Genomic DNA, 24723 nt, shown 5'->3' on the forward strand with positions numbered 1-24723 from the left:
ATGAAAAATATTTAAATAAAGTCAGGAAAAGGGTAATAGCAAGCATCAATAAAATGCTGGTTTCACAAAAGTACTACAGATACATATAAGCAAGGAAGAACATTTTTTAAAATATTAGCAAAATTTATAAGCCAGTAGCCAAGTTTAAGAAATGAAAACAGTGCTATTCTTTACAGGGCTCATAGAACTCTCCAAGATATTAAGGTTCTGTGAAATTCTTATGAATAAAAGTTTGACTCCAAAGAGGCAACTAACAGAATGGGAGAAAATATTCCCAAGCTATGTAACTGTTAAAGAAATGCAACAACAACAACAAAATAAACAATCCACTTAAGAAATGGTTCAAGGCTGGCACCGTGCTCAATAGGCTAATCCTCCACCTGCGGCACCGGCACACCGGGTTCTAGTCCTGGTCAGGGTGCCAGATTCTGTCCCTGTCACTTCTCTTCCAGGCCAGCTCTTTGCTGTGGCCTGGGAGTACAGTGGAGGATGGCCCAAGTCCTTGGGCCCTGCACTCACATGGGAGACCAGAAGAAGCACCTGGCTCCTGGCTTCAGATCATCGCAGTGCACCGGCCACAGCGGCCATTGGGGGGTGAACCAACAGTAAATGACGACCTTTCTATCTGTCTCCCTCTCTCTCACTGTCCACTCTGCCTGTCAAATAAATAAATAAATAGAAATGGTTCAAAGGACTCAAACAGATTTTTTATCAAAAGATGAAATTCAAATTGCCAACAAACACATGAAAAAGGATTATGTTCCCTAGCCATCAGGGAACTGAATATAAATACCACACTGAGGTTTTTACCTCACCCCAGTTAGAACAGCTTCATAGAGCAACCAAAAAACAATAAATGCTGGTGGAGATTGTGGGGGGCGTACCCTAATACACTGTTGGTGGGAATGTAAACTAGGACAGCTGTTGTGGAAAACAGTATGGAGATTCCTCATACAACAGGAAGCAGGAGGGAGGATGGCAGCATGAGTGGGAGGGTAGGGTGGGAAGTAGCACTATGCTCCTAAATCTGTATTTATGAAATACATGAAATTATTTACCTTATATAACTAGAAAATTACTTAAAAATTGACTCCAGAGTTAAAAATCTGCTATATTTTTTTGAAGTCCAATTTTCAAAAACACAAATATAAGATGAAATAGGAAAATTCCTATATAATTTAATAAGTTGAACAAATTTTTGGAAATCCAAACCAACCGATCAAGAAAAATGTTCCACAAGGAAAAATCTGGGTCCAGACTTATGGAACATTATACACTTCTAAGAGAAAAATAAATATATAAATAAATAAATAAATAAATAAATAAATAAATAAATAAATAAATAGAAAACCACTGAATTTCCCTGACTTGTTCCAAGTGGACATACACAGAAGGTTTTTGAATCTGTTTTGGGAAGCTAGTGTTACACATATGATGCAAACGAGACCAGGGTATACAATGAAAATGAAATCAAAAAGCATGTCTTTCATAAACTGAGGTACATATATGTAAGCAAAATATGATTATATGAGTTCAGTCATCTAGGAAAGCATACCAGATCAAGAACAAATGAGCTACACTAAAAATTGAAGATTTTTAGCATTCTCAAATAAATCCTATCAATCATCCAGAAAGGTGAAAAATATGAGAAATTACATGACCACTTAAATACTAAAAAGCATTTAATAAAATTCAATATCTGACAAGAAAATAAATCTACTTGTAGCAGAACAGGAAAACACAGACTTCCTTCATGTGATCAAGATAGTCTAAAATGGAGTACAGCACACTACTTAATACAGGGCCAGTGAAAGCTTTATCCTGGGAAGAGACACGGATGTGACTGTCTTCTCTCCCCATCCCTTCAACTCTGTACTGGAGGAGTGGTCATGAAATCAACAAAAAGAAACATAAACTTTAAATATCAACTTTTAAGCAATAAAACTCAATATACATGGATGACACCATTATAAGGAGAGAGAATGCACTCTAACCCCAAGCCAAATACAACTGGTAAGTGAATTTAGCAAGACTACCAGGTAGACAATCATTATAAGTCACAGCAAGAAACAGAAAACATTAAAGGACAAAAGGCAAACTAGCAAAGATGTATCTACAAGAGGAATTTAAATTATGTAATATCTTCAACATTATTCAAATGCATATTAAACACACATACAAGCACACAAAGGACATAACAGAGAAATGACTCCACAACACGGAGAAAGCAAAGACCCAGATGTCAATGAAGTGCCAGTAGGTCAGGAAATTCTATCTCACCTGAGTATGGCTTCAGATCACCAGGGCTGTGCAGGAACATGGAGGTGACCCTGCCACTGGGGAATCTGGCAGTAGAGGAGGCGGCTTCAGACCCCAGCCCAGCTCCTCACTCCCCTCACCTGGCAACACTCCCCTACACCCACTGTGCCAGGGAGCCTACTGATTGGCTACTGCTTTATGACATCATCCATGCCCACCCGCTTTGCAAACTGTCCAACCAGGCACCCCTTGGGGGAGAGGCAAACATGTACTCTCGTGAGATTGTCATGTCACAGTCTCTTCCAGGCTGCACTGGGCAAAGTGTCCCTGTGGTGGCTCAGCTTTCTCCCCTCTGCAAAGAGGGAGCTGGAGATTTGAGAAGCAGGAAATGTGGAGAGCTTAGGGCCCGGTGTCTGAGAAGGGGGAGGTGGAATGGGTGGATCCTGCTAGGACTGACTGTCCTGGTCCCTCAACTTGGACTTGCCCATGGGGAGCTCCTGAATTCTGCAGACTCCACAAGGTGAGGGCTGGGCTGGCTCCAGAATATGGGTGACATACCCTATCCCTGCACAGTGACTTAATCCACCAAGGAGGCAACAGGTGATGGCACAAGTATGCGGGTTCCTATCACTCATGTGGGAGACCAGCATGGAGTTCCTGCCCTCAACTTGGCTGAGCCCTGGCTTTGCAGACATTTGGGGAATGACCTAGTAAATGGACGATCTCTCCTTGTTCTCTGTCACTCTGCCTTTCAAATAAATAAATCTTTAAAAAGTCTAGGAAGAATTTTCTCACCAACCATCTCTTGTCCAATAGCAATGGCTGGAAGTATGTTCTGAATGAGACATTAACAAACTACCATCAAAGCCATGGGTACATGGCAGGGCTGCTTGGGGCAGACAGTTCTATAACGTTTTAGGAGGAATGCTCCCTCTGGACTAAACACTCAGAGATATGCTCTGCATCCTTCCCTCCCTGCCCTTGCAGTAACCTTCAGTAATGGCTAAATGCCCCTGCCCCAGGATACTGCTTTCAAAACTGTCTGTGGCCACAGAGAAGAGGTGGCCTGGACAGTGGTCACTGAGGAGAGAGGAAAGGCTGGGAACCTCAGGGACTCCCTTCCCTGGCCTGGAGTCCCTGCTCCTATGTCACAGGTCTGCAGCAGAGCATGCCTGTCACCTCCCTCAGCCTGCGACACCTCTATTAACATTGCCCATGACTATGTTAGACTTGGGGAGCACAATGTACTGTCCACTATCTCAAGTCAAACTCCTAGGTTTGCTACAAAGTCATCTTCTCAGTGCATCCCTCCCAGGCCGTGAGGTTGGGAAGAAAGCTCCCAGCTGGTCAGAGGCTTCTGACATGACCTGTGTTTGGTGGGGGGTGGCCTGTCCCCATCTGTGAGTGGGACCTGTTCTCTCAGCTGCAGCTCTACCAGCCCAATCCTTGGTGTCTAGAAGGATTCACCAATGAAGCCTCGGCAGTGTGTGTGTGGTGGGGGAGAGTGGTCAGGTGGCTGATGTCCCCATTAAAATGCAGTAGTGGAAACACTGTCCCCAGGCACTTCTGGGTGAGCTCTGTGCTTGCTCTGCCCTCTTCTCCAAGGACTCATCCAGGAGGTACCACTTCTCCATGGGCCCCTCTGACTTTTTCTTTTTTAAAAGATTTTAATCATTTTTTGAGAGATAGAGCCACAGACAGAGAGAGGGAGAGACAGAGAAGGAGATCTTCCATCTGCTGGTTCACTCCCCAGATGGCTGCAATGGCTGGAGCTGTGCCCATCCATAGCCAGGAACCAGGAGCTTCATCCAGGCCTCTCATGCGGGTGCTGGGGCCCAAGCACTTGGGCCATCTTCCACTGTTTTCCCAGGCTATAGCAGAGAGCCACATAGGAAGAGGGGCAGCTGGGACTTGGACTGGCACCCATATGCAATGCTGGTGCCACAGATGGAGAGTTAGCCTGCTATGCCACAGTGCCAGCCCCCTGACTTTTTCTTTAAGGGGGGTGAGGGTATGGGTAGCATAAGGCTTCAGGCTCTGCCTGTGTGCTAAGGGAAGGTAACCATAGAGGGCCAAAGGAGCTGTACCCTAGAATCCCCAGGTTCTGTGCCTGTTCCTATCTCTCTGCATCTTCTCAGGTAGTTTTCTTTTCTTTCTGGTTGTGAAACATGCGTCTGTCATCTAAAGATTGTGAGTCCTGCATTAGCTGCACACACACTTTTATCTAGGGCTGACTGGTTCTGGTGTTTTGCATTCTTCTCCTGCAGTCTCTTTGCTGCCTCAGGGAGTGCTGGCCTGTGGTCATTACAAATTTTGACTACTGGGGTCTCACCCACAGTATTAGATAAGTACATCTCTAAAGCCATTTAAAACAATTTCTGTGTTTGGAAATGAAGAAGTTGCCATTACTGATTTGACTACATGCCTGTTTAAATGACTAACTCTGGGGCCAGCGCTGTGCCGCAGTGTGTTAAAGCCCCAGCCTGCAGTGCTGGCATCCCACAGGGGTGTCAGTTCCAGTCTCAGCTGCTCCTCTTCTGATCCAGCTCTCTGCTATGTCCTGAGAAGGCAGTAGAAGATGGCCCAACTTCTTGGTCCCCTGCACCCACATGGGAGACCCAGAAGAAGCTCCTGGCTCCTGACTTCAGATGGCTGTTGCAGTCATTTGGGGAGTGAACCAGCAGAATGGAAGACTTCTCTCTCTCTCCCTCTCTCTGTAACTGTCTTTCAACTAAGTAAAATAAATCCTTAAAAAAATTAACTCCACCTTGACTTAATTATTGATTTCCCAGTTGGAAGTTAATAGAGTTTTTAGAAAGCTTTTAATAAATATAAGTTTCATAGGTACAACTTCTATAATTTAACAATTCTTAACCCCAATCCCACCTTCCCACTCCCAAACTGTCCCACCTCCTACTCCCTCTCCCATCACATTCTTCATTAAGATTCATTTTTAATTATCTTTATATACAAAAGGTCAACTCTATACTAAGACTTCAACTGTTTGCACCTACATAAACACACAAAGTATAAAGTACTGTTTGAAGACAAGTTTTACCATTAATTGCAGTAGGTTAAGCATGTGATGCTGGCATTCCACATCAGAGTACGGTTGGAGTCCCAGCTGCTCCACTTCTAATCCAGCTTCCTGTTAGTGTACCTGAGAAGGCAGAGGAAGAGGTTTCAACTGCTAGAGCCACTACCACTCATGTGGGAGACTCAGATGGAATTCTCGTCCCCAGCTTCATCCTGAGCAGACCTGGCTATTCTGGCCATTTTGGGAGTGAAACATTAAATGGAATATCTGTATCTTCTCCCTCCCAACCCTCAGTATAATCACCATTCAAATAGACTTTAAAATTGTTTTGATATTCATGTACCATTTTTGCATAATATGCATTTTCCATGAAGTTTTTGAAGACTGTTACATGTATGGATTTCAAAATTGGTTGCACAAAGAAAAGGTCCTTTAATTCAATTCTGCACAAGTTTTTCAAAACCTCTCATTTTTTTCTATTTTCTATAAATAATATATATTTGCATTTCTTGCAAAACATTGATTGTATTTCCTTCCTCATTTTGTCCCCAATGATATCATTCTAGTTTGATTTTCATTTTTTATCTGCACAACTGTATTCTGTCTTGTAATTTCTTCTCATTTCAGTCTATCCTATGTGAAGTGATTAGATCAAACTTCTTGGAGAACAGTTTTTATGTTGTTACTCTCCTGTACAAAAGTGGTTAAGAAAACAAAAAGAAATACTCATATTTCATTAAGAATAAAATACAAAATCTTTACTCAGATGATTATGGATATCATAAATCCAATGGCCTGTTAACTTTTTTTAAAAAAAGGCTTATTTATTTGAAAGGCAGAGTGACAGGGAGGGAGATAAAGGGAAGGAAGAAGGGAGGAAAGGAAGGGGAAGGGGAGAGGGAAGAAAAGGGAGAGAGAGAGAGAGAGTGAGCGTGCAACCAGGGGTTGGGGGGGTTAATCTGATGAGTCACTCACCAAATGCCCAGAACAGGTGGGATTGGGTAAGGCTGAAGCAAGGAGCCAGGAATTCCATTCAGATCTTCCACATGGGTGTTAGAGACCTAAGTACTTGGGCCATCATCTGGTGCCACCCATGCACATTAATAGGAAGCTGGGTCAGAAGCAGAAGCAGGGTTCAGTCCCAGGCATTCTGATATGTGTTGTAGGCATCCCTAGTGGGAGTTTAACCCACTGCACCATAATGCCATTACTGGAAGTTTATTTGACATTTCTTTGATATTTTATGTTTCTCTGGCATTTTGAATTGCTTTACCTACTGGTACTGTGATACAGCAGGTTACTCTCTCACCAGTGATGCTGGCATCCCATATGAGCACCCTCTTGAGTCTCGGGTGCTACATTTCCCATCCAGCTTCTGGCTAATGCATCTGGAAAGAAGCAGATGATCCACGTCATTGAGTCCCTGCCATCCACATGGGAAACCTGGATGGAGTTCCAGCTCCTGGGTTTGGCCTGACCCAGCCCCAGCCAATGTGACCATTTGGGGGGTAAGCCAGCAGATGGGAGATGGATCTCTCTCCCTCGCCCTGCATTTCAAATAAGTAAGTAAATCTTTAAGAAATAAATTTATTTTTCAATATGTTTCTCCTTAGCTTCTAGAATAGCATTCTCCCTTGGTGCTACTGCTATCTGTTGACTTGTCTTTCTCAGTCTCTTAATGGAGCACAACCCATCTCCCAAATGTTGATATCCTGTCACAGATATTTGGCCTCTTCTGTTCTCTAAGTTACAGACTCTTGAGCACCTAAATAACTCTCATGCATAACCTTGCCTATACATGCCTGAGGACTCCAAAATATCAGATTTCAGGTCTGACTTAACTTTCATTTTCAAATGACTGATGAAAAAACACATCTGGAAGACAGCATTTAGCCTTGTGGTTAAGATGTTGGTGTCCCACACTGGAGTTAATGGGTGTGATTCCCAGTTCTGGCCTCTGGGAGGCAGCAGTGTGATGGCTCAAATGATTGGGTTCCCCACTCCTCAACCACCTCTGGACATTGCGGGTATTTGAGCAGTGAACCAGAGGGTGAATACCCCTTCTCTTCCTGTCTTTTTGCCTCTCAAATTAAAACACAAAACAAAACAAAAAAACCCATGTCTATGTCTTCCAATAAAATGACTGACTTAATGGCTAAAAGCAGTTTCATTGTTAAATTCAGCAAAAATAATTCTTGGTTGTAAATGATATTTGAATAATGAATAATTGTAAATCAAATTTACATAATGGATTGGGAAGAGAGAAAGATGTGGACAATGATTTTTACATTTCACTTTGATACTTCTTTGTCATGTAACCTTAAAAAATCCATTGTGCCTAAGTTTGATGTCCTTAAAATTATGGGCTCATCTAGTTGAGGCAGTAGTATAAAGGGAAGTGGTCAGAATCTTAGAAATCATCTTATTTCTGCCCTAAAACAGTTAAGAGACATCAGCAAGTCATTTTATCTCTCTAGTTCTTTCTCCCTTGTAACATAAGAAGACCATCTTTCTATTTAAAGGATTTATTCTACACATTCCTATCTTAAGGTAAGATTCACATGACTGTGACACATTTTGTGACTGTCAAGTCTTCAATTCTACTGCATTGTTAGCAGTGTAATATCAAGCTGGCACTGAAGATGAAGTGTTAAACAACATAGGACTGCCAGGGCTTATTAGGAGCTACAAAGAATCATTTGAGTTCATGAAAATGTTTAAATTTAAAAATAGAATCACTCTATTATTGTTCAGAATCAGTATAGTTATGATTTTTTTTGTTTTAATAATTGAGTATCAGTAGCTTCATTTCTGATAGTATGTCCCTGGTATTGTATATTGTAATATTGTACAAAAGTATATATTATATATTGTAGTTATACAATATTTATAGACTAACTAAAATTATAGGTAGCAATATTTATTGCTTTTTTTCTTTTATTGGATTTTATCATAGCATATGTCAATAAACCTTTCTATTTCAGACAAATGACTAATGAGATTATCCACTGTTCAGCCTCCTGGCTTTGACCTGGCCCACTCTGCAATGCTGTAGATATTTGAGAAGTAAACCAGAGGATGAAAGATCTCTTCCTTCTCACTCTCTCTTGCTGTAACTCTGCCTTCAAATAAATAACTAAATTTGTAAAACAAAAATATTATCCACTGCAAATTGAACATAATCAGAAGGAGAAATTCAAATTGGAAAGTATAACAATTTGGTAAAAGATAAAGGCATTTGTTATATAGTAAAGAGATTATTTTGCAACCCAGAATTCTCCTAAATTGTATGGAGGAAAAGGAGCACTGGTCACTGACTCTCACACTTAGAGGTTTACTTGGCATCTCTATTTTCTGGGTTTTTAAGGCACCAATATAATTGTAAATCCAAGTTTATATCTTTAGTTATTTAGAAGGTGGTTAATCACCTTGCCACCCACCTCCAGTCACACACACACACACACACACACACACACACACACACAAACACACAGAGTCTGGTTAGGAATGCAATCAATCCATTGAGAAGTTTAATCTCCCTGGGCAACTTAATTTGATACTATAGCTATCAATTTTATGTAGCTTTGCTAATGTTACAGTAAAGCAGGACTGTTTTAAAATTTTATCATTTACAAAAGAAAACAGCCATGGTTTATACACATTACATTTATAATTTATCTAAATATTTTTGTATTTTCAAATCTTTGTATTTAAAAGTTGTTTTATTTTCAATGAGTTCACAAATATTTTTATTTAAGCACTGATATCTATCTGTCTTTAAACATTCTCTTTCCCTGTTTGTCTGGGTTGTGCAGACAGTATCCCCTCTGAGACCTCAATCTCTTAGTTCCTCAGTGATTCCTGAATCTTTGATGGTGCATTCCAGACAGGCTACTCATTCATTATTCTAATCAGCAGCCTCACTGACAGAATCAGCTATCTGATTCACTATGGACCTTCTTTGCCACAGGCTGGAGGAAGACACGTGCAGTTTTATCTTATATGACTGTCTATAGGCTATCCTGCAAGCCCTGCACTGAGAGGAGTTATGGAATGTTTTTGTTCCAAGTTGGCATACCTGATGCTATGAACTATTTCCCAATTCTTAGTTATTTCATTTCAATCTCTGGGTAATACTCATTTCATTATTTTAATTTCATTGAGTAACTAGTGAACTCATAGGAGGTAACTTTTTAAAAAAATAATTAAAAATTGTTTTCAGGAAGAGTTTGCTGCTGATGAGGGTTACATGGGTTAAAGATTGATGTGACTGATTAAGATTTCTTTTTTCATGGTTTATTGAAAATTATTTCAGGAAGCCAATCTTGCTTCTGACATTCCATCTTTTTTTTTGAACTTTTATTTAATGAATATAAATTTCCAAAGTACAGCTTATGGATTACAATGACTTCCCCCCCATAATGTCCCTCCAACCCACAACCCTCCCCTTATCCAATCCCTCTCCCCTTCCATTCACATCAAGATTCATTTTTTATTCTCTTTATATATGGAAGATCAGTTTAGCATACATTAAGTAAAGATTTCAACAGTTTGCTCCCACACAGAAACATAAAGTGAAAAATACTGTTTGAGTACTAGTTATAGCATTAAATCTCAATGTACAGCACATTAAGGACAGAGATCCTACATGAGGAGCAAGTGCACAGTTACTCCTGTTGTTGACTTAACAAATTGACACTCTTGTTTATGGCATCAGCAATCACCCTAGACTCTTGTCATGAGCTGCCAAGGCTATGGAAGCCCCATGAGTTCACTGACTCTGATCATATGTAGACAAGGCCATGGTCAAAGTGGAAGTCCTCTCCTCCCTTCAGAGAAAGGCACCTCCTTCTTTGATGACCCGTTCTTTCCACTGGGATCTCACTCACAGAGATCGTTCATTGAGGCCAGAGTGCTGTTAGGACATTTGCCATTCTATGGGTCTGCTGTGTATCTCACTTCCCATGTTGGATTATTCTCTCCCTTTTTGATTCTATCAGCTAGTATTTGCAGACACTAGTCTTGTTTATGTGATCCCTTTGGTTCTTAGTCCTATCATTATGATCAATTGTGAACAGAAATTGATCACTGGGACTAGTGAGATGGCATTGGTACATGCCACCTCGATGGGATTGAATTGGAATCCCCTGGTATGTTTCTAACTCTACCGTTTGAGGTAAGTCAGCTTGAGCATGTCCCGAATTGCACATCTCTTCCCTCTCTTATTCCCACTCTTATATTTAACAGCGATCACTTTTCAGTTAAGTTTCAGCACTTAAGAAGAATTGTGTATTGATTACAGTATTCAACCAAAAGTATTGAGTAGAACAAACAAAAAAAATACTAAGAGGGATAACATATTAAGCTGCTCATCAACAGTCAGGGTGAGGGCTGATCAAGTCACTGTTTCTCATAGTGTTCATTTCACTTTAACAGGTTTCCTTTTTGGTGCTCAGTTAGTTGTCACCTATCAAGGAGAACAAGTGGTATTTGTCCCTTTGGGATTGGCTTATTTCACTCAACATAATGTTTTCCAAATTCCTAACAGGGATCACTTTTCAGTTATAATTTAAACACCTAAGAATAATTGTGTGTTAATTACAGAGTTCAACCAATGGTACTAGAACAAAAAAAATACTAAAATGGATAAAGTATTACATTGTACATCAACCGTCAGGACAAGAGCTGATCAAGTCACTGTTTCTCATAGTGTCCATTTCCCTTCAACAAGTTTCCCCTTTGGTGCTCAGTCATTGCAGGATCACTAAATCAATCTTGTTTTAGTGTGCTACTATGCAGACTGTTCCAGGATGTGCTTCCTTGACTCAGGGTTGAGCTGAGAAGTGGAGCAGGGGAGTAACATTGTTATTATTTGACTTGGAAACCTTATGTCATTCATTAGAACAGTAGGGAGGTAGCAGCATGCATGTCATCTTTGCCAGCTAATGTGTGAAATGGGAAAAGTGTGCATACGTTTTGTTTCCTAAGCTTAGGTTAGTATTCATGGATAAATTAGAAAAAATTAGTAACGAAGCCAGGAAGTGATTAACAGTGTTTTAGTAATCCAAGAATATTTTCCTAATCAAAATAGAAATACACAGATAATCTTTGGTAAGTCCTAATATATACCATTTCTCTATGGGATAGACTCTACATTTGCTCATTTACAGAACTCTATTGGTCATCAAACTTGTGCTTCTTATTGTGCTTAACATTGGGCATGAAAAGAAAATTAAGGTCAAGTTTATATTTGTTGAGGAATTCACAGCCTGTGAAAGTATAGATGTAAACTGGAATGTAACATGGCAGTGGGTGGATTTTTCCTTCTGCCTCACCACTTTATATCAAGGTGACAAAGACCCACATCCTTGTGGAGTGCAAGGCTTGCCTTTCTGGGCCATTGCAGAGATTTCCAGTGGAGCACATTGACGCAGAGCTATGCTGGACAACTGCAAGCCCATACACAAGTGATGAGCTGAAGGGCTAACTTTCCTTCTCAATCAGAGTGATGGGTGGTATGTTCTGGAGTTGAAGGAAGGTCTGAGGACTGGGGTCCTCAGGGCAACAGCCTTGAATTGTGATGGACGGCTCCCATCCCTCTTAAAGGCATCCCTCTGGGAGGCCAGCACTCCAGCATAGCAGGTTAAGGCATGGCCTGCAGTGCTGGCATTCCATATGGGCACTGGTTTGAGTCTTGACTGCTCCACTGCCAATCCAGCTCCCTGTTAATGAGCCTGGGAGGCAGCAGAGGATGGCCCCATTCCCTGAGTTCCTGCACTCATGTGGGAGACCTGGAAAAATCTCCTGGCCTCAGCCTAGCCTAGCCCTGGTCATTGCAGCCTTTTGGAAAGTGACCAATTAGATGGAAGATCTCTCTCTCTCTTCTCTCTCTCTCTCCTATCTCTCTCTGTCTCCTTTGTCTCTGTACTTATGCCTTCTAAATGAATAAATGAATCTTTACAAAAAGCCACCACCCTGTCTCTGGTTATAGTTTCCCTTCTCCAAGTTGCCTTGCTGAGGTTGGAAGTTAGAAGAGCTAATGTGTGCTCTAAAGAAAGGGCTGAACCAATCATTTACTCTTGAATATAATTATGTGTTGCTTCCTTTGGATCTTCTTTAAATTTTTTTCTCTTAGATAGTAGTCCTGAGCCATAGGCTACTATGACTATCAGATGATTCAGATATGCTGAAATGCATAAATGAAAATGCAGGATTGAAAAAGAAACCAATTTGTTGAAATATGGTAATCAAAATATTAAAAAGAAAAAAAGGGTAGAGAAGATGTTCACTTCCTGGGAGATAGAATACACACACTTTTCCCTATTTCTTCCCTTTGAATACAACTAAAACGTTTGTACGTTATGGAGGAAACAAACATAAAAAGTCTGAAATGTAGGAGCTGGCATTGTGTTATAGTGGGTTAAGCTGCCTCCTGCAATGCTGGCATCCCATCTGGAAACTAGTTGGTGTTCCAGCTGCTTCTTATCCAGTTCCCTACCAATGTGCCTGGGAGAGCAGCAGAGGATGGTTAAAATGCTTGGGTCCCCACCACATACAAGGGAGACGTTGAAGATGTTTCCATCTCCTGGCTTCAGTCTGGCCCATCCCTGAGTGTTGTGGCCATTTGGAGAGTGACCCAATGGATGGAAGATCTCTCTCTTCCTCTTTCTGTAACCATTTTTCAAATTAAAAAATAAATCTTAAAAAAAAAGATGAAATGTAGAAAGACGTAGGACAAACAACCGGAGACTAGACCCAAGGAATGAGATGAGATGGTGGAAAGTTCTCTAGCTTGTCCTTTTGCCTAATATATGTCACACTTGGGCCCCAACAACTGGTAACCCAGAAGTGCCAGGAGAAAGACAAAAAATGTCCCAACAAAAGCTCTGTTTCCTAAGCCAAATGATCAGGAAAGGAGCAGCCTCACAAGACAGATCTGCTTAGGGTTGTCTCTCCCTGTTGGGTGTCAACATAAGCCAGCACAGAACCTGGACTTATCTCCAATCTGAGAACAAAGCAGGACTGCTTCTATAGAAAAAGCACATCCCAAACCAGCTGCAGCATGTTTGGCAAAATAGGATGTAGGTTCTCATCATAATTACTCACTCAGACTCAGAAAAGCACTTGTCATACCGAGAACCAGGCAAATCTCAACTTGCATGAACCCAATAAGTAGATACCAACAATGAGAAAGCAGAGATGTTAGAATTATCTGACAGGGCTTAAGGCAACAATTATACATTTGACTTTGACTGCCTATATTTGCAAAAGAAATGATTGTCTTTATAAAGCAAAACAAATTCAAGAATCAGCAAAAATAAAATCCTGAAACCAATAAATCCAATGAGGTCTTAGAGTTCAAGATAAACAAGCAAATTCAGTAGTATTTGTATAAAATAGCAATGAATTACAGGCAACAAAATGAAAACTCTAATGCAACTGTAACCACTCAAATGAAGGAAAGAGTCAACATTATGGCATAGTGGGTTAAGTTGCTGTGGGTGGTACTGACATCTCATGTGGTCAATGGTTTGGCTCCCAGCTGCTCTACTTCCAATCTAGCTCCCTAATATGTCTTGGAAAGCAGAAGATGGCCCAAGTCCCTGGGTCCTTGCACCCATGTGGGAGACCCAGATGAAGCTATTGTCTCCTAGTGTCCTTCAACCCAGCCCAGCCCTGGTGGATGTGACCATTTGGAATAAGGAAGAGGGAGATAGGGAAGAAAGGGAGGATGAGATGTATCACTATGTTCTTAAGATTGTATATATGAAATACATCAAATCTGTTCCCGTTACATATATAAATTCTAAAAAGAAATAAACCAATGACTCCTAATTTTAAAATATCACATATTATATTTTGGTTAGATTGTTTTTATAGGCAAAAATTGTTCTGGAACTAAGAGAAAGTTGTGACCTAGCTAAAATAACTTTCACATTTATCCTATTCAAAGAGGATTTGTTATTAAAAGGCAGAGCCTGTAGTTTATTCAGTCAATACAAATTCATGGAGCATATAGAATGTGCCTTCCCAGGCGATCAAGTCTCCCATTTGCCTCATCACTTAGTTTGTTTTTCTTGCAAGCATTTGTCATAATCTAGAACTACCTTGTTGCTTTATTAGGTAACTTGTTCTTGACATTTGAACCCACAAGATTGTACATTCCACATGGGTAGGAATTTCTTTTATTCCTCTGGGTGTCAGTAGGGCCTTGTTTGAGTAGGCAGTCGATGAGTATATTTTGAATGCGAGCTTGGGCCAGAGATTAATGAACTATTGTGCCTTAAGAAGATGAGCTGGATCTTGAAGAATGGATCAGATAAGGGAAGATTAAAGGAAAGGGGAACAATCCAGACAGAAGGTCATCAAGAGTAAAATCCTAATGGCTTTTATAGCAGTATTTGCTGCCCTCCCAATTAGAATAAACAGCAAAAACATTGAAGCTATGATTTTATATTAGATATTTTTGGGGAAAAAATAAAGTTGTCAGGGTAGGGACAGACTCTAAGAAACATCCAAAGCCAGACAGGATTTTGGAGCTGGAAGTGTTTTTAGGGATCCAGTCAACTCCCTTAGAGTGAAGTAACTGAGGAACTAAGGGGTGATAGTCACCTGGTTAACCAGAAAGTTAATTCTGTACGATCAGAATCTTATTCATTAACTTAAATCCAGTGCTCTAAGGTAATTCAGAAATATTTTAATAGAGAATAATATATGGTAAAATGGTGTATATGGAAAGAAATCTGGGGCTGGTGCTGTGGTGTAGTGGGGAAAGCTACCACCTGCAGTGCTGGAATCCCATGTGGGCACCAGTTTGAGTTCTAGTTGCTCCACTTCCAATACAGCTTTTTTCTATGGCCTGGGAAAGCAGTAGGAGATGGCTCAAGGGCTTGGGCCCCTGCACCTGTGTGTGAGACCTGGAAGAAGCTTCTGGCTCCTGGCTTTAGATAGGCTCAGCTCCAGCCATTGCAGCCAACTGGGGAGAGAACCAGCAGATGGAAGACCTCTCTCTCTCTCTCTCTCTCTCTCTCTCTCTCTCTCTCCCTCCCTCTTTCTGCCTTTCTTTCTCTGTGAACCCTGACCTTCAAATAAATAAATAAATCTTAAAAAAAGAAATCTGACTCCATATTTAAGGCAAATTGGAAGAGAATCTAATTCGAGGGAACACACAAACACTAGGAAGTAAAACTGGCATGACACAAATGAAGCCTTGATGAGGTGGTGAATATATGAAGGGGAAAGAACAAATTCACATTGGAGTGTAAACAAGCAGAACAAAATCAATGCTACTGTTTCAATGGCTCTTCTGGAGAAAATAGCTCTTGGCCTGAGGATATTTTTGTTCAGTCCCACCTAGAATATTTACATGATTTGTTTTCAGTTACATGTTTTTTAAAAGATTCATTTTGTTATATGAAAGGCAGAGTTACTGAGAGGCAGATTCAGAGAGACAGAGAACAACAGAGGACTTCTACCCACTGGTTCACTCCCAAAAATGGCCACAATGGCCAGAACTGGGCTGATCCAAATCCAGGAGGCAGGAGCTTCTTCCAGGTCTCCTTCCTTTGGAGCAGGGGCCCAAGGACTTGGGCCATCTTCTACTGCTTTCTCAGGCCATAGCAGAGAGCTGAATCAGAAGCAGAGCAGCTGGGTCTCAAACTGGTGCCCATATGGGATGCCAGCACTGCAGGTGGTGGCTTTTCTTGCTATGCCACAGCACTGGCCCCTTCAGTTACATTTTGAGAATACATTTTTGATTGGATTATATATTTGAAATGCAGAAAAACAGAGAGAGGAGAAAGAGAGACAGAAAGGGAGAGGGAGAGAGAGGTGTTCTATCTGCTGGTTCACTTCTTCAAATGACCATACTGGCTGGGATTGGGCCAAGTCAAAGCCAGGAGCCAGAAGCTTCTTCAAGGTTTCCTATGTGGGTGCAGGGGCCCAAGCACTTGGGCCATCCTCTACTGTTTTCCCAGGGATATTGGCAGGAAGCTAGATTGGAAGTGGGGTAGCTAGGACGTGAACTTGTGCTCATATGGGATGCCGGTGCTGCAGGTGGTGGCTTAACCAGCTACTGCACAGTACTGGCCCCAAGGGCATGCAGTTTCAGTTAAGAGTTTTTGGGGGTTGGCACTGTGGCATAGCATGTAAAGCTGCCACCTGCAGTTCCAGCATCCCATATGGGCTCCGACTCCAGTCCCAGCTGTTCACTTCCAAATCATCTCTCTACTACAGTTACCTGGAAGAAACCCCAGGCTCTTGGTTTCAGATTGAGCCCAGCTCCAGTCATTGAGTGCACTAGCAGATGAAGGATCTCTCTCTCTGCCCCACCTCTGTATAACTCTTTCTTTCAAATAAATCTTAAGGAGTCCATGCATCATTCAGCCAATCAATAAATTGACGATATCATCAGTGAGCAATGGGTTCTGATTATCTTGCAAGACATAATAATAATTTAATATTATATTATATAATTATATAATATTATAAAATACTTCCATGAATTATTTTTGTAAACTTTTATTGAGATGGGTTATCTCCAAATATTGTATGGTCTGGTCATGAGCCAAAAATCAGACCTTTGCTTAATGCCATTTCCTCAGATTATAGTGCATTTCTTACTCCAGGTGATTCCTCTTTTTATCTGTAAGGCCAAGAAAAGGCTCTTTTGAGTTGTTACAGTCACCTTGAATGACTGCAAACTTCACCTTAACTAAGATGTTAAAAATCAGGTTAAATTTGTGTGGTTGGGCCAGCACTGCTGCACGGTGGATTAATTCTCTGCCTGTGGTGCCAGCATCCCATATGGGCACAGGTTCTAGTCCTGGATGCTCCTCTTCCAATCCAGCTTACTGCTATGGCATGAGAGAGCAGTGGAATATGGCCCAAGTGCTTGGGCCCTGCAAGACCCAGAAGATGCTCCTGGCTTCTGGCTTCTGGCTTCTGGCTTCAGATCAGCTCAGCTCTGGCTGTTGTGGCCATTTGGAGAGTGAACCAGCAGATGGAGGACCTTTCTCTCTGGCTCTCCCTCTCACTGTCTGTAACTCTACCTCTTAAATAAATGGATAAAATCTTTTAAAAAAGGGAAAAAACATTGTAGTCACCATGTAGTAAATTACTTTCTTATGCTGTCAAAAAGCATCTAAGCCAGAATTGAGGAATCTGTACATGTCAAAGCTTACTGATTCAATGGCAGGGATGCTCTATAACATCAGACTAACTCCTTTAGCTGCAATTTTGGGCTTACATTGGAAAACAAAGTTAGAAATACTGTGACACCTGGCACAGGGTAGGCACCTCCCTGTCCCACACCACCCAAATATATATTGTACACTTTCATCTATGATACCTGTCATGTCCCAGAAATTCACTACTGTTTCTCTTCTCTCCAACACAATGATAGAAATTTGAACCATGAATAGTAAAATATTGTGGTTGGATAATAGCACCCGTACAAGAGACATGCTCCAGTGAAAATTTTGGGGATTGTTTCAAGTGATGTCATGACAGATAACATAAACTGTTCTATTTGTTTTTTCAGAGTGCCTGTATGAAATTACTCTATGTTAAAACATTTCTGTTTCAAACAGAGTGACAAAACATTACCAAAATGAAGAAATTGACAGGAACATTATATAGTGTATATTTGCAGGGTTATGTGGTTTCTCATATTAAATCTATTTCAGCTTATTCCATACTAGAGAACACTGGGAAACACTACCTGAGAAAATGTGCTTTTAGCAGCCCTGAAAGTCCAAACTCTAGTTTCTGTTATCATCTGACTTCTCCTTCCATGAAAGCCCAGAAGTCATAATGTGATGAGCATGAGTTTTTTTTTTTTTAACAAAAGGTAGATGTCTTGCAGATATTCTCAGACATTTGAGTCCACGCGCTCTTAATATCTTGTCCTTATTTCCCTGTTCATTAGTAGATATTGCTTGCTTCACCAAAGTCTATCTGCAAGATCATTAAACACTCATACATTCAACAGTGATTTGCACTGCTTCCATTGTAGCAGGTACCATGCTCAGTGGTGTGATGCAGCAGTGGGCAGGAAAAAGTTCAAGTCCTGGCAGCCACAGTCTAGTGGGGACAGACATCACATTATCAAATGATCATGGAAGTTAATGGGAACATGTGACTCCAGAGAACACAGTGCTATGAGAACATCTGAAAGGGAATCCATCTCAATAGATCAAGGATGCTGTCCCTGAGGAGTGGCCACTGCAATGATTTGTGAGTGGTGAGAAAGAACTAAAACTGCACTGCATGCAGAGGAGCCAGTATATCAAGGGCCCTAAAGGTCAGTGGGCAGACAATGTCATGGCTGAGAAATAACTCTTAAGACCAGTCCCATTTACAATGCTTACAAAAAATACCTTGGAATAAATTTAACCAAGGCAGTGAAAGCATTAATATGAAAATTACAAAAAATTAAAGAAAGAAGTAGAATAAATAAAATGGAAGAGTCTTCCATTTTCATGGATTAGAAGAATCAACATCATCAAAACACCCATGCTACCAAAAGCAATTCACAGATTTAATGCCATGCTAATCAAATTACCAGTAATATTCTTCTCAGCTCTAGAAAAAATGATTCCATAAAAATAAAAAATGATTCCATAAAATAAAAAATGATCCCATAAAAATGATTCCATAACAACACAGGAGACCTTGAATAGCTAAAGAGATATTATACAACAAAAACTAAGCTGGAGGCATCACAATACTTGATTTCAAGCCATGCTACAGGTCAGTTATGATCAAAACAGCCTGATATTGGCATAAAAACAGATGTGTAGACCAATGGAACAGAAGATAAACTCCAAAAGTCAATCCACACACCTACAACCAACTTATCTTTGACAAAAGAGCTACAATGAAAACCTAGAACAAAGAGAGTCTCTTAAAAAATGTGCTGGATAAACTGGATCTCCACATGTAGAAGTATGAAACTAGACCCCTACCTTATACCTTACCCAAAAATCCACTCAAAATGGGTCAAAGACCTGAAGCTATGACCCAATACTGTCAAATTCTTAGAGAATATTGGGGAAACTCTGGTTGACATTGACATAGATAAAGATTCTTGGAAAGACCCCAGAAACACAGGCAATCAAATCAATATTGACAAATGAGATTATATTAATCTGAGAAGCTTCTGCACTGCAAAAGAAACACTCAGCAAAGTGAAGGGGGCAACTGACAGAATGGGAAGAAATATTTGCAAACTATGCAACTAATAAAGGGTTAATATCCAGAATCTATAAAGTGCTCAAGAAATTCAATAACAACAAAAAAATCCAGTTAATTGATGATAAATGAACAAAGGACTTTTCAGACATTTGTCAAGAGAGGAAATTCAAATGGCCAACAGATATTTGAAAACATGCTCAGGATCACTAACCATCAGGGAAATGCAAATCAAAACCACAGTGATATTTTACCTCAACAGGCTCTTGTACAGAAATTAAACAACAAGTGTTGGGAAGGATGTGGTGAGAAAGGTGCCCTAATGCACAGCTGGTGAGAATTTAAGCTGGTACAACCACTATGGAAGACAATATGGAAATACCTCAGAAATCTGAATATATACCAATCATATGATACACCATCACACTTCTAGAATTTACCCAAACAAAAATAAATCAGCCTATGAAAAACTTATCTGTTCTACCATGTTCACTGCAGCACAATTCACAAGAGCTAAGATATGGAATCAATCAAGTTCTCCATCAACTGGTGACTGGATAAAGAAATTATGATATATATGGTATATATGGTATATATAGTGTATGTGTATATATATATATACATATACATATACATATATATATATACATACACACACATACACACACACACACACACACACACTATGGATTACTAATAACCTGTAAAAAATATGTCTTTTTGCAACAAAATGGATGCAACCGGAAACCATTATACTTAGTCAAATAAGTCAGTCTTAAAAACAGATACTATGTTTTCCCTGATCTGAGGTAACTTATAGAGTACCTGAAATGTAATGCATTGGAGTGAAGTGAACATTTTGAGAATCAATAATTATTACAGCCCGTCTCTTTCACTGAGGAACAGTTTTTTTTTTTTTCATACTATTTGTTGAACTCCTTTACTTAGTGTAGGATTAACTGAATGATCATAAAATAAACTGAAATTAGCTTTTTGTAAAAAATTAAGAGAGGGAATGGCAAAGGGAGAAGGAAGAAGAATTGGAGAATGGGCGGGAGGGAGGGGGGAGTGGGAGGTATCATTATGTTCCAAAACCTATACATATGAAATACATGAAAGTTACATAACTTACATAAAATTTTAACAAATCTTAAAGACAAAGATGCCAGTAGGCAAAATGCTTAAGTACAAAGACAAATACTTATGTTTGCTGTTGATGCAAAAAAAAAAGTCCACAGGGGAATGACAAATTCTCTCAGAACTAAGCATCTTGTAAACATATGCAATGGAAAAGCAGACTCAAGCTCAACCGAGAACACAGCCACTGTGCTGTTTAAGGCTAATTTGTCTTCCCCACTTGGAGTCAATATACTAAAAAATAAGGAGTTAAAAAGATGTTCTAGGCTCCCATGACTGTTGAGTCTATTTCTCCTCTTGTGAGCTGCTCATTTGTTGTGGGGACACAATCTTTCTAGACTCTTGCAATATTTGCAGTAGATCAAATTCAAGGTTAACTCACATTTGCTGGCCCACAGCTCCTCAAATCCTTCTGACCACAGCAGTGCTTCCTCTGGGGGAGGCCTGCAAGAGAAGTTCTGCAATTAAGAGGGCACATATCAGGTTCCCTTTCCAGCTCAGCTGTTCAGGTTTGTGAGCACAGGATTCTCAATTTAATTAATGAAAGTTTATTGTTTGCTTTTCTTGCTGGTTTTGGGCTTCCCAGGAGTGGAAGAATTTTTGCAATAAATAACTCAATCATGTCTTTTAATCTTAAAAAAAATCACTAAGCAAACAGGTTTGAAAGCACAACTACAGCTGAATATATTTTTATCCAATAAAGCTGTCTAGTAGCTACAGACAAACCAAATGAGACAAAAACAAGTAGCAATCTTATTGACCTAATATTTAAACTTAGCATCGAATTACTGAAGTTTCCACAGTTCCTCAGACTGTAACTACTAATGTTAAGAGTAAAGGTCAGAACTACCTTAAAATCACAAAGATATCATTTTTTAAAGATTTATTTGTTTATTTCAAAGTCAGAAGCACACAGAGAGAGGAGAGGAAGAGAGAGAGGGAGAGATCTTCCATCCACTGGTTCACTCCCAATTGGCTGCAATAGGTGGAGCTGTGCTGATCCAAAGCAAGGAGCTTCTTCCAGGTTTCCTACATGGGTACAGGGACCCAAGGACTTGGGCCCTCTACTACTGCTTTCCCAGGCCATAGCAGAGAGCTGGATTGGAAGAGGAACAGCCAGGACTTGAACCCACACCATATGGGAATGCACCACTGCAGGCAGTGGCTTTACCTGTTACACCACAGCACCAGCCCCATCACAAAGATATCTTAACATATTGTACAGTCCAAACAGCAGATGATGGGACCTGGCACCATGAATTAAGCCACCCACCCCATATTGGCAATGGGTTGAATCCAGGCTGCTCCACTTTCAATTCAGTTCCCTGCTAATGCAGTTGGGAAAGCAGTGGTGGATGCCCCAAGTCCTTGGATCCCTAAGCCCTAGTCCAAGACCCAGAAGAAGCTCCTGTCTCAGCCTCACCCAGCCCCTGGTCCTTGTGGCCATTTAGGGGAGTGAACCAGAGGTTGGAAGACTTCCCTTGTTCTGCCTCTCCCTCTCTGTAACTCTGACTTTCAAATAAACCTTAAAAAAAAAAAGCTATTTCTGGCCCACAAACAGTGGCAGTTTCTTTGCAAGGTTAATTGCTTTGCACCTTTGGTCCTGGATGCACCAGAGACCATGCATAGGGAGTGATGAGTGATGACTGGCCCCAGCCTCGCACCCCTCTGACCCACAACACTCCTTTGAGGAAGACACTGCAGAACTATGATTTGTTCCACAGTCATGACTGTGTGAGAACGGCTTTATCATGAAAAAGTGAGAAAGGACTCAAAAGGAAGTCTTCAGCCAGCAAAAGCATGTCCCCTGATATGAGCAGGCATACAAGATTAAGTTAATCAGATTCATGAGCTGGAAAACTATGCCTCCAACCCCTATGTATTCCACCTGTATTCCCAACTTGCCAAGCAGACAACTAATTACACCCCTTTGGGGAGTGCATAGAAAGCATGGAGCCCTCTGGCCTGCCCTTGCCCTCCCAAGCCTCCAGGCACACAGCTTTTTAGCAGCCCCTCCGCTGTCTGCCCACACCACGTGGTTTTGTGGTCATTCCTGCCTGCACAGTTTTTCCTCTCCCCGTGGCTCTGGACTGTGAAGGCTTGTACATGGCCCTTGTTCACCCCATGTCTCTTGGTGTGGGGCCTTCTGGCTGCCTCTGGAGCCTCCTGGCTTGCCCCGCCGCTGCTCTCCTGCCCACATGCTCTCTCTCCTTTGCAGCCTCTGGTCTACTCCCTGGAAAAGCCTGGTGTGCCACAGCCGCTTTCAATTTCTGACCCCCTTCCTCTTGGTAAATCCCTCACCTTCCTGTGTATTTCTCTCACACTGTAAATGCTAGACTGTACCATGTTTTCTCATTTACAGAAACCCAATATTTAGAATTCTTATCTAAATAGACAAGGACCCTCAATATATCAATCTTGATTTTAAAATAAACGATGTCCCGCCCACCCCTTCCCCCCAGCAGCAGCACAGGATGATTAAGAGCACAGCGTGGCCAGGGTTCCTGGGATGAAATGGTTCTCAGCCACACACAAGGCCGCTCCACCTGCCTCCTTGCAAGCCCTCCCCGAGTGTCCACACTCACAAAGCGAGCACAGCCCTCGTAGATACAATTTCCCGGAGTAAATTCGTATTGTGCACTTGGCTTTTCTGCAGACGTTCAGGTTACAGGATATCCCAAAGTGCCGCGTGTGTAGCAAGCCACATGTACTCACGAGGACCAGTTCATCTTCTCCAGCTTTTTCACACTCTTGGTGTCATGCGGTACCAGTCCCCGCACACACAGACTACTAACCCGCAGCCCTCAGCGGGCCGCAGCCTTTACAGCCTGCCGGCGTGGAGGCGGGTCTCTCGGGGCCAGCCCCGCCCTTCTAGAGTGATGATTGGCTGAAGGCCTACGGCAGGGGCAGAGCCTGAGCCGGTGCTGGGCACTGAAGCCCACTAACTGGCTGGAAGCCAGGGAGCTGTTGACGTCTGAGCTACCGCTTAGAGCGCCATCTGGCGAGATGCCACAACCTGCAGGCCTGCAGAAGGCGATGAATTTTTCCAGGCCACAGAGCTATGGCGCAGGCTGGCTCAGGCCCTCCTTTCCCCCAGCCTGGGGAATCTCTGCCCCCTAGCTGAGCGGATTTCTGGAAAGCACAACTGTGCCTCTGCTTCCCTCCTTAGTGAGCGGGTGAACCAGGAACTCTGCAACACGGGGCCGGGTAGTCTTCAGCAGCAGGAGACAGTGACTGTCTGAAGGTAACACCTGAGGTGGGCCTGCTTTTGGGTGGGCTCTGGGTGGGCGTCTGTGCTCCTGGGCCTGTGGGGCTACTCATCGCCTCCTGGCAGCACTGGGAGCTGGCGTCCTGGTGGCGAGGAAGGGTGAGTGAGGCGCAGTGAGCTCCGAACTTGGGCGTACTGAGGTCTTTGGAGTCTAGCAGTGCAAAGAGACAAGCTCGCCTCCTGAGTCACTGCTGGCCAACTTAGAACTCACCAGAACCTTTAATTAACAAAAACAACGTATATAGTGGTGCGGTGGGGTGGGAGCACTTTACTTGAATGAGCTGCATTTGTGAATTTTTCAGAAACCACCACCCCCTCCCTACTCCTGCAGCCTTAAAATGATTGGTAAGTGGGGCATCACTGTGTCCTAGCGAGTAAAGCCGCTGCTTGCAGTGCTGACATCCCATATGGGAACTGGTTCAAGTCCCGGTTGCTCCGCTTCCAATCCAGCACTCTGCTACAGCCTGGGGAAGCTGTAGAAGATGGCCCAAATCCTTCAGCCCCTGCACCCGCATGGGAGGCCCAGAAGAAGATCCTGGCTCCTGGTTTCAGATGGGCACAGCTCCAGGCCTTGCAGCCATTTGGGAGTGAACCGGTGGCTAGAAGACCTTTCTGTCTGTCCCTCTCTCTATGTGTAACATTACTTTTCAAATAAATAAATCTTTTTTAAAAAGTTGTATCTAATGTTGTGAACTAACTGTGCATACACAATTAGTTAAGCAAGAAGAATAACAAAAAATAATAAGGAAGAGGAGAATGAGGAGGGGAATGCTGAGATAATGTAGTACAATAAGAGAATGAAAATGTTTCAGGGCTGGAGCCATGGGAT

General features: G+C 41.7%; 1 long non-coding RNA gene and 1 pseudogene across 5 annotated transcripts in view; one reads left to right on the forward strand and one right to left on the reverse strand.

Moving 5' to 3' along the window:
* LOC149119463 (uncharacterized) overlaps positions 1-24723 on the forward strand; it is a 271925-nt pseudogene that overhangs the window by 74311 nt on the left and 172891 nt on the right. The gene's annotated exons all lie outside the window — the stretch shown is intronic.
* On the reverse strand, positions 1417-23445 carry LOC149119465 (uncharacterized). 4 transcript variants are annotated; one of them, XR_016228629.1, is made up of 5 exons: positions 23212-23445; positions 21009-21070; positions 5318-5419; positions 2281-2345; positions 1417-1875 (listed from the first exon to the last, which is right to left on the reverse strand). It is a non-coding gene; the product is annotated as an uncharacterized LOC149119465 (long non-coding RNA). The 4 variants fall into 4 exon arrangements; XR_016228630.1 differs by lacking the exon at positions 23212-23445 and having other exon boundaries at positions 1417-1870; positions 21009-21096; XR_016228628.1 differs by lacking the exon at positions 23212-23445 and having other exon boundaries at positions 21009-21096.

This window comes from Oryctolagus cuniculus, chromosome Y, assembly GCF_051225735.1.
Source record: "Oryctolagus cuniculus isolate XC-2025 breed Fujian yellow rabbit chromosome Y, ASM5122573v1, whole genome shotgun sequence".
Classification (NCBI taxonomy): domain Eukaryota; kingdom Metazoa; phylum Chordata; class Mammalia; order Lagomorpha; family Leporidae; genus Oryctolagus; species Oryctolagus cuniculus.